This window comes from Dermacentor andersoni, chromosome 4 (genome assembly GCF_023375885.2).
Source record: "Dermacentor andersoni chromosome 4, qqDerAnde1_hic_scaffold, whole genome shotgun sequence".
Taxonomy (NCBI): domain Eukaryota; kingdom Metazoa; phylum Arthropoda; class Arachnida; order Ixodida; family Ixodidae; genus Dermacentor; species Dermacentor andersoni.
The window spans coordinates 86,850,598-86,860,507 of record NC_092817.1 but is presented as its reverse complement, the minus strand read 5'-3'; the positions used below and the strand labels follow the sequence as shown (position 1 = coordinate 86,860,507).

General features: G+C 45.2%; 1 long non-coding RNA gene across 1 annotated transcript in view; it reads left to right on the top strand.

Moving 5' to 3' along the window:
- The first annotated feature begins 247 nt into the window (after nt 1-247).
- The window catches only part of LOC129386261 (uncharacterized), a 153,174-nt gene continuing 143,511 nt past the window's right edge, over nt 248-9,910 (top strand). Inside the window, exon 1 of the long non-coding RNA XR_011893616.1 lies at nt 248-475. This is a non-coding gene — a long non-coding RNA (uncharacterized lncRNA). The remainder of the gene's footprint in view (nt 476-9,910) is intronic.

Genomic DNA, 9,910 nt, shown 5'->3' with positions numbered 1-9,910 from the left:
TCACGTAGCCTTTCTTTCCTGGTCGCAAAGAAAGCCCGCGAAATATCAAAAAGCCACGTGACAGAGCGCTTGCGCCGTGGTATCCTGCTGCTCTCAAGCGTGCGTTCGGTGAAAAAGGTCGGCTCCCGTCGGATGACGGCGAAAATGCATGCTGCTGGCCGAGCGCCGCCGATGAGATAAAGGACGCCCTGCCGTTTCATCGTCGCCAGTCACGATGCAGTAACGATGCTCAAGTTATGTGGGACACCCGGTATAACGTCGGCTTTTGGCGGCGGAATACTCACGTGTTCCTGTTCGCGAGTCGCAGCCGTCGCCCTTGTCTCTCCTCCCGAGTTCGGCTGTAGTGTCATGTGATCCAGCCTCCGCATCGGCGCCTTCTGTTAAGCCACTTCTGTACCGGTTGGATTTCTTCGGGCACATACACCGGAGCTCTTCGTTTCCAGGAAGCGCTTCGCCTGGTGTTCCGGTAGAAACGGTGAGGACAACAGAGCTGTAACGAATTCCTGCTTAGAAATGCCGCAAAGAATAATGTAACCGAGGTTTGCGAGCCTAAGAAAATCTTTAGACACTCGTACCATATCACTAGGGAGTTATTTGAAGCCTATTACATCAGCAGATATGGCGGCGTATGCGTGAGCCAAGCATCGATCGCTCTCTCCGAGAAGGAGTGAAGTTTTCTTGTTGGTGTGACATGACCTGCTTCATTGAAAATCCACTGACTTTTTTGATGCAGCTTGTGACAGCTCTTTATATGTTATTTTCCTTATTAAGCTTTTTTTTCCTGCGCAATAATCTTTTTTGATGCAAAAGTCGGCGCTTTTTGTGTTTGCTTTCCTGCTGTATTTCAATTTTTCGAACAGCACCCGTCACCACGATCACACATAAGCGTTTGCTTCGGGCTCTGGCTTATCAAGGCATAGCCAGCGGTGATAAGCTGAAGACTTCGGTTATGTTTACCTGTGGCGAAAAAGACTTGAGGCGAGATAGAGAAGCATACAGGACAGGACGCTTGATTTAAACTGAATGCTTACTTCACTGAAACGCAGAATTCATGGGATGCACAAACCACCGACGCACTGAAACATTTACCACTTTTTTTATTCTTTTTATCTTTCCCCCACTCCAACAAAGAAGCTATCAGAAGAAGTCGAGAATCAGAACACGGATAAACGTCCATGTACCGTGCATTGGGTGTGCCTGGAGGAACCCTCGGGGCTTCGACATTAATGTGCATAGGTAACAAAGCCACTTTTCTTATCAGTTGTTGATCTCAATTCGCTAAAGCAAACGAACTGTTTGGAGTTTGTCTTCGCCATTATCTAGCTGAGCAAGGACCCTATCGAAAAAACAAGCTCCTTGTTAGAACTGGGCGAAGAAATATTTCACGCCAGCAGGCTCAAAGAAAACGAAATTGGCTCGCAAAAATAGATCTATGACGTGAATGTAATTATCTCTGGCACGGGACCGTGATGTGGTGCCTCTGCGGATCACTTTCGGTAGCTTCTTTTTTTTCCGTGCTAGCGCAAAGTCTTGATGCCAGCGGCGCGCTAAATCCCATTATCATTCCATCGCGCATCCCTCTGGTGCCTTAGCCAGTTTTCGGTGGTCAGCATTCGCCGCTGCCGGCTTTAAAGAGCAAACACCTTCGTGTAGAAAAAATAAGGAAACATTGAAAAAATAGAGGGAGAGAGAAAAAAATACATTTGCCGGCTCACGAGCACCTGCTACGGGATCCATACTTTTGGGAACGGGCACATCATGAGGCGAGGAGTGGTGACGTCGACGTCACATGTGCTTTTCGTCCGAATGTTTACTTTTCAACGCGTCTTGATATATAAAATGTTTCTTTGTGTAGCTCTAAAGACAGTTCTTTATCGGAAATTTTCACGCCCAGCCAGGTAATGTGCAAAAAACAGGCTCCAAACCACCCATCTGATTTAGCAACACAAGATAATTAATTACGAATCTAATTAACGTAACTTCTTTTAGCACGCACGCGTAAGTTACTGTTACATTATAGGATGCGAATTTGGAAACAGAACAGGTGGGACTAGCGTCACAGTGACTGCTATTACTGTAATATTTAAAACTAGGTGCTTAAAAAGAAGCAGTATGAATTCTAGTAAACGTCGAACCACGGACTCGTTACTTATGACCCCCATTTTTGTACATATAAGGGCGAAGAGTAATTTTTGAGGACGAAATGGAATCATGATTGCTTCAAGTGCACTACTCAGTAAATACAAAGATCACCAGCGATTAGGATACTCCGTAATGCACGGATAATCTTTCACGTGCGGCACGTTGCAAACAGAGAAAAGTGTGGCTTGAATTCCTCGCTAATAGGGAGTTCGCGAGAGGAGCGCGTGGGCGACGCGCGTGCGCGATTAACAGCAGCCGCCACATACAGACTTGCGCTCATGCAGCACTTTGTTTCCATATATGGTATCGGTTGCGTCATCGGAGAACAGACGCCGCGCGTTTCTCTAGCGCCACCTCGTAGCCATCGTCGCCGCAAAGCCCGTCTTGCGCGGCACTATGCTTTTCTTCTCACGCTTTCGCCATGCCCTCCAGTGCTACTTTCCGCCTCATGGTTCCGTTACATTCTCCTGCTCCACTTTTCGCCTCGCGCTCTCTTCGCTATCACCCTTCTTTCCCGCGTTCGCTCTTTCATCCTTCGTGCGCTCTTTCGTTCGGTTACGAGGACGCCGAGGGACGACGCCGACGCTCGCCGCAAGAACGAGCGCTTAAGAACTGCGCTCTAAAACAGATTTGACAAATTCGTAAGCAGCTTTTGTTACAACCCATAGGCTGACGAAATCGCTTCCGTTCCGTCTGCATGCGGGCTTCATTTGCCGTTGGAGGCCCCTTGCCAGTTGTGTCATAAGCTACACAAATGTTGAAACGATCATGGAAACATCAAAGGCACAGTCTTGAAAAAAAAAATAGAGCTGCGAACAGTCGTGTAATAATTCTCCACGTGGCAGCTCGCGTCATAGTGACATCACTATTCGTAATCCAAAATTATTTCGCTATTTATGGCCACATTATTTCAACATATACTGCCTAAAAATGACATTTTGACGGAGAAATCAAAGCCCCAATGCTGCGACTGTACCAATAACTATGCAACACAGAAAAAAAAAGGTTTTCCTGTAGGAGAGAAAAAAGAAAAGAACAAATGATAGATTTTGCCACCTCCCAAGCTGCATCTCTTAGAACGTTTATTTGGACGAGATGGCTTCCTTTGCCTTCGGCGTTGTGCCACAGGGTGCATAAATAATTAAACAAGCATCCAAGTGATGTAAACTCAACACGGCACGACCACAAAGTGCAGCAACGAGTGACCTTGTATTGATTGGCCACGTGGAAACGCCGAAATAAAGTTACGTTGCTATTGTAGTTTCCCACAAATATTTAATACATTAGTTTGCTTTACGTCACCGATAGATGAATCAAAGATGATTCTGAAACACTTTCTGTCGCATGAAGCTGAAATAAACGGGTGATGACAGAAATTAAACAATATGATTTAAAAAAAACGTACTGGAATGACTTCTACACATTACAGACAGAGAACAAGGGCGCTGATATACCGAGTGCTTTTTTCGAGGGCTTATTAAGGAATAACCACATCAGCAGATAATGGCGGATTTGTCAAGTACGATTTCTGTCAAGTACGAGTGCGACTAGGCGTCCGCATCCGCTACGTGCGTATATATCCTGGACAACGGCGCTCCATGATTTGGCATGGGGGCTACAGAGGGAGTAACTGGAGGAATGAGTGTAAACTCATGCTATGTATGTACGCACTAAAGCTGTTTTTATAAATGCGTGGAACTAATAAAAAAAGGACAAATTATTACCAAAATATACATAATATATATATATATATATATATAGCCTAACGAGCGCTCATGTTAAAGCATACTGTGATTGTTATTCGTAAATTATCTCTGCAGAGAATAAAATCATCGCTCGACACCTTGGACACAATCAGTTCAACGTTTGTAAGTTCTCATGCTGCTCTTGAGAAGCGCGTCGTATAATATTGGAAATGATCTGACCCGCCACGGTAACTCAGTATCGGTGGCGCTCTGCCACTAAGCACGAGTTCGGCGGTTCGATTATCGGTCGCAGCGGCCGCCTTTCGGTGGGGACGAAATGTAAAAACGACCGCGTGCTTAGATTTAGGCGCACGTTAGGGAAGCCCAGGTGACCAAAATAATCCGGGGCCCTCAACTAAGGCGACCCTCTTAACACACCGTGAAGTTTTGAGAGGTTAACCCATCAATTTCTTCAATGACAAATCACAAAGCTATAGGAATTACAACAAGGCGCAGACTCGTGGCCTGGCAGCAGATGTGGCGTTAGCGGGAGACCTTGACGTCATCGGCGAGGTACGGTATTGCGCACAGGTGTATATACAGGAGCGACGGCGAAGTGCCCTGGTGTACAGTTTTATGCCAGCGGATCACGAGCGAGCACAAAGACACTCTTCAAGATGGGTAGGCTTGCAGATCACATTCTGGTCACGTACGAAAGCTTCGGTGGAACTGACAGAATGGGTGCCTTAGAGAACTCACGGAGCCGTTCATGAACATGACGGAGTTCTTCGCCAAGTATGCTAACGTTTCCAACAACGCGAAGGCTCACAAAAACGTGTAAGCATTTTTCCAATTGACTCCAGCCATCTAAAAGGAAAGATGGGATTTCTTTTCTAAGAGATGCATTGGCATCACCATCAGCGGTGCTCATAGTGTCTACGTCGACAACGTGGCTTACGTTGCTGCTGTATTGGAGCTTCACAAGTGGTATGACGAAGCAGTAATGAATGACATGTGGAAGGGCTGTGCGTTAAAAATATCGTGGGCTTCACCAAACCTCGAATTCTCTAGAGCTTCTACGAAACCACTGAGCGAGCAAGGCATGCTGCTGAGGGTTTGTGCTTCGCACTGAGCAACCGCGTCTTAGGTTATGCTGTTGCTTCCCAAATCTTACGCGGTAAGATTTGAGAACTGTGGAACACATCATCATCATTATCATAATCATAACCCCCCCTGGAGGATCATATCTTCTCCCAACGATTTCTATTACCTTGTTATTGTACGCCAGCTGATTCCATCTTTTATTTTACGCAATTACTTGATTTCATCACACTGCTGAATTATCTGCCGTCCTCTACTGCACTTTCCTCCCTTTGGCACCTGTTCTAGAATTCTAATACACCACTGATTAAGTGCCGTATCTTTACATCAGCTGCCCGGCGCCATTTCCCCCTCCTAATCTAAATTAAAGTATCAGCTATCTCATTTGCACTCTTTGTGCGCACGACTATCTTCCGATCTCTAAGCGTAAAGCCTAATATCTTTCGTCCCATAGCACGTTGCGACGTCTTTAACTTCTCAAATCATTTTGTTATCCTGTACGCTTCATTCCCATATTCTAGTACTGGTACAATGCAATGATTGTTCACATTTCTTTTTAAAGGTAACGCTAAGCTGCCGGTCTTGATTTGGGAGGGTATGCCCCCGTATTCGCTCTCTAACTCATTCTCGTTCTCTAAATTTCTTTCTCATAATCAGGGTCTCCTCTCAGTAACTGGCCCAAATAAACGTGGTCTTGCACAGACTATACAAACTGACTGCCAATTATGAATGCTCGTTCTCTTGCGAATATATTTAATATTACCTTTGTTTTCTGCATATTAATCTTCAATCCTAGCCTTACACTGTTTAGGCTGAGGCCCGCACTCATTTATTAGAAGTCGTCACTAGCGTTGCTTAACAGGACGGTGGCGTTATCAAGCTGCAGGATGCTGAGATATTCACTGCGGTTTCGCACTCTTAATCGGTCCAAGTCTAAAATAGCTTGAACGCTTCTTCTAACCATGCAGTGAATCGCATTGGAATTAATGTGCCTCCTCACCTGAACCCTTTAATAATCGGTAGTTTCCTGCTTTTCCTGTGGAGAATTAAGGTGGCTGTGGAGTACTTGTAGAAATTTGCTAAGATATTCAAGCATGCTTTCTGCACTCCTAGAGTACGCAATGCCTACCTGATGGCTAGTATCTATACGGAATCAAATGCAGTTTCGTAATCTATGATAGTCATATCGAGAGGCTTGTTGAACTCCGCAGATTTCTCTTTTACCTGATTGATGGCATGGAGGTTATCCATTGTAGAATACCTCTTCCTTAAGCCACCCTGTTCTTTGGGTTGACTGATCAAGTGTCGCCCTGATTCTATTTAGAATTAGCTTGGCAAATGCCTTGAACCCTATACAAAACGACACTAATGGGCCTATATACTTCCGCGATTCTTTAAGTGCTTTCAAATCAATTATGATATCATCAACAAAAAAAAATGCCGACAGCCAGTAGGACTATGCTAGTCCAAGTGGAACCAAATTGGGAACAGTCACTGAGTTTTAGCATGATACTGCCTAACCAGTACAGAATCTGACCTCCATGGTGCAGCATTTGGTCACTACCTCTCTCATGATTGTGGGGGTGGCACGAAATAGAGGTAAAATATCGAGCTTGCGTGCTAAGAACATATATTAAGACGTACAAAAGTGACGCTCACTGTATGTACTGGAAACGGAACAAAGAACGTTCTCCCAGCAAGCTGAGCAGCAGGGCGATAATTCACTGCTTTCTCATTTCCAAGTGAATCCCATACCAAACTCACGGCTACCAGAAAGAGAGCAATTGGGGGCGGCTAAGAGAAAGAAACACAAGCGTAGGGCGAGTTGCCAGAACGCTTTAGGAAGCGGAAGCGCCACTACAGCATAGACGTAAAAACTGTTTGCCGAAAGTCGTATCCGATAACAGCGGCACTAAAGGTTATACCTCGCGACGACGCCCTGCGCGATAACGCGCTAGCACTTATTGACATGATGAGTTCATAGACAGCTGCCTTTACTCGGGAGCAATGTATGCTGTCGCTTCCATCACCTCCATGCGCGCAGTCTGCGAAGTTTCCAGACGACACCTCGGGAATGTCAGAAGAATAATCAGGTCGTGCCCGATTTGCACGAGCGCATGACGTGGCCATGATAGCCGTGTGTAATATTCCAATGAACTTACTGTTCCAGATGGCCTGATTAGGAAGTTACTAGGCAGATTTGAACTGACTCTTCGGGCTTGAAGGGGAATCAAAGTACGTTGAGGGATAAGATGAACGTTTTTTGTTTAGCTTGATAAGTATTTGCGAAACATGAAAGACTCACAAAATTCCGCAGATATGAAAAATTAAGGTAACTGTTCTCCGACTTCACCTGTCAGAGCGCATAACGGAGCAGAAAAATAAATAAACAATGGCGTGTAAGATTGCTTCGCCGATTGTGTCATTTCAGCAAAAAGTACTTACAAGAAGCTATTCATGACTTGCGCGTATCCTGATTCACTGTTGCTGTTCCTAGAGCTCTCCAAATAGAAGCAACAGCCACGTGTGCTACGTATACCCCTGCGGGAACCAATTGTTAATTCTTCTCAGAAATACCGCTGAAATGTGTCGCAACAGTTTTTTCCCAGGACAAAAAAGTACCTCGAACCATTTGCTATGAAAGGAAAGACGGGAGGACGAAATTAAGATGTTGTTGCGATGAATACGAGCAAAAAACACTTAGCGACACAATGTTTTCCATTCACTATCTTTCGATGGCTACTTCGCCGAATAAAGAGAGCGGGGATGCAGCTTGCCGTCGACCATTAGGGAAAGAAAGGCGTCTCCTGACGATAGCCACGGACGTGCCGCGATGACAAATGGTGACCACTTGGACAGAAGAGTCGCACGCCCTCGATCTGGCCCCGACATCTTCATTCCATTAGCCTCCCGCAGGTACCTTGATTCTCAGCCCATTAGTGAACGTTCATGTAATTTTTTTTTTCGTCTACACAAATGTGCCAGTAATAACTGATGGCAAAGTGAATGTTATAATACCGCGTAATTGAGATTTTTGTTGTATTTTCGTGCTGATAGTAGTTGGCAACGTTTCTATGTTTTCTTCTTATATCTTTTGAACAGACTACTCATTTCTTTCTTCTTCACCATACGTGCGCATACGATTTTGTCGCGCATACATGAACTACGCGTTGCCACAGCCAAGTAGCAGAGGTTGTGCGCGAAAAAAGAAGATCAATATACAATCTTGATTTAGTTTTCATTGTGTAGTCGACATTAATAATTTACGGTTAGGAACAGATGCTAATAAATTTATATAAAAAAAGACGACGCTACCGACACAACCAACATATACTAAGCAGCATAGGAACGGTTGCGCAGACACAAGGTAGAATAAAACATGTCTATTCAGTACAGAATAGAGTGAGGATGTGTCATTGTAAAGAAGAAAATGCCGAAAATATCGAAAAGATATGACCAGAAACCTGCGCATGCGTATACCATAGGCTTAACAGCAAACCACGGTTCCTGCATCACGCGCAAGGTCGATTCAAATAGGTCGCGAAGCTTCGGGCGAAAAGCGCTTCAGTACAGATTGTCACCGACATCAGCATGGGGGGTTATGGGAGCAGCGATTGAAGCGCGACTAGGTTTGGAGGGAACAAACATTGGGAAAGAAAAACGCGTTTTTTAATTCAAACGAGACACAGTTAGATTCATTCAACGAAAATAAAATTCCTAGTCAATTTTATATATTCGTGACGTGTTAAGAAAATACAAGTTTAATTTTATTATTATTAATAAATGCATTTCTTTTCAGCGCCCATCGCTACAGGGGGCGTTGACGCCACTATCACTCGCAATGCAATGCACGTCTTGAAATGGGCAGAAAGGCGCACTCGTATCACCTGTTGAAATACGCCCCCCTCACAGTTTGTGCTTTCTTGCTTGTCGAAGTTTGTCTGAATTTGGTGACGCGGGTAGCATTGCTTCTTAATCTGTTCAGTCAAAAGTAGTGAGTTACGACCGCCAGATAATTGTGTAGTTGTTTTCGTGCGACTGCGCTGGCCGACGGGCTTGGCATCCAACAATAGGATCAGCACTCTACACCTAAAGCTTTCGTCGGCTTCCAAAGAAAGTATGTTCTGTGCAGGGATGCGATTTCGACAACTGTACGGCTGGCCTTTTCCTGCATCGCTTTCCACGCTGAAAGCTCGAAACGCCCTTCAAGTCGAATGGCGGGGCAATTGAATATATAGCTCCAAAGGAAGAACAACAAAACAAATTTCGCGCCTTCGAAAACAAAATGACGTCACTTCTGCTTTTAACGGACATGGCGTCACATTATTTTTTCTTCCGCCGGAAGTGTTCCCACCACATACAGATGGCGCTAAGCCCCATGGACCGCCGATGGACCGCCATGTTTTGAACGTATGGGCTCCTATGGAAGCTTCGCTACCATGTATATTTACCTTGTCACGCGTCCCTGAAACGAATGTGTCCTTTTCACTCATCACGCGTCCACTGCCGGACGGCATTATGCTGCCTAGGTACACAGAACCAAGGGCAACTTATGAAATGTTACAACCAGTAATGAAATGAAGGCGTCGTTCCTGAACGGTGGAAGTCCAACCGCATAATACCACTCATGACGCATGTAAAATAGCCTCTTTACCTAGCACCCTATCTAACCATCGTGCTGGCCAGCTATGTTGGGAACAGAAGCTAAATAAATGTCCTCGCACACATCGAGTGGTATCTTGAGCGCTAGAACATGCGCCACGGGGCCGTACCGGGATTTCGAAGAGGTCGCTCTTCCGTTCGCAACGATATCGACCTCGTGACATTCGTGCAACAAAAAATACACCTCAAGCTCACGTCAGTTACGATTTCCTTCAATGTGAAATGCGCCTGTGACAGTATAGACAGTTATAATACAGCTTATAGGCAGCAAACGCAAGGAGTTTGCGTAAACGTTGGCGTTGCGTGCCCCACACTGCGCA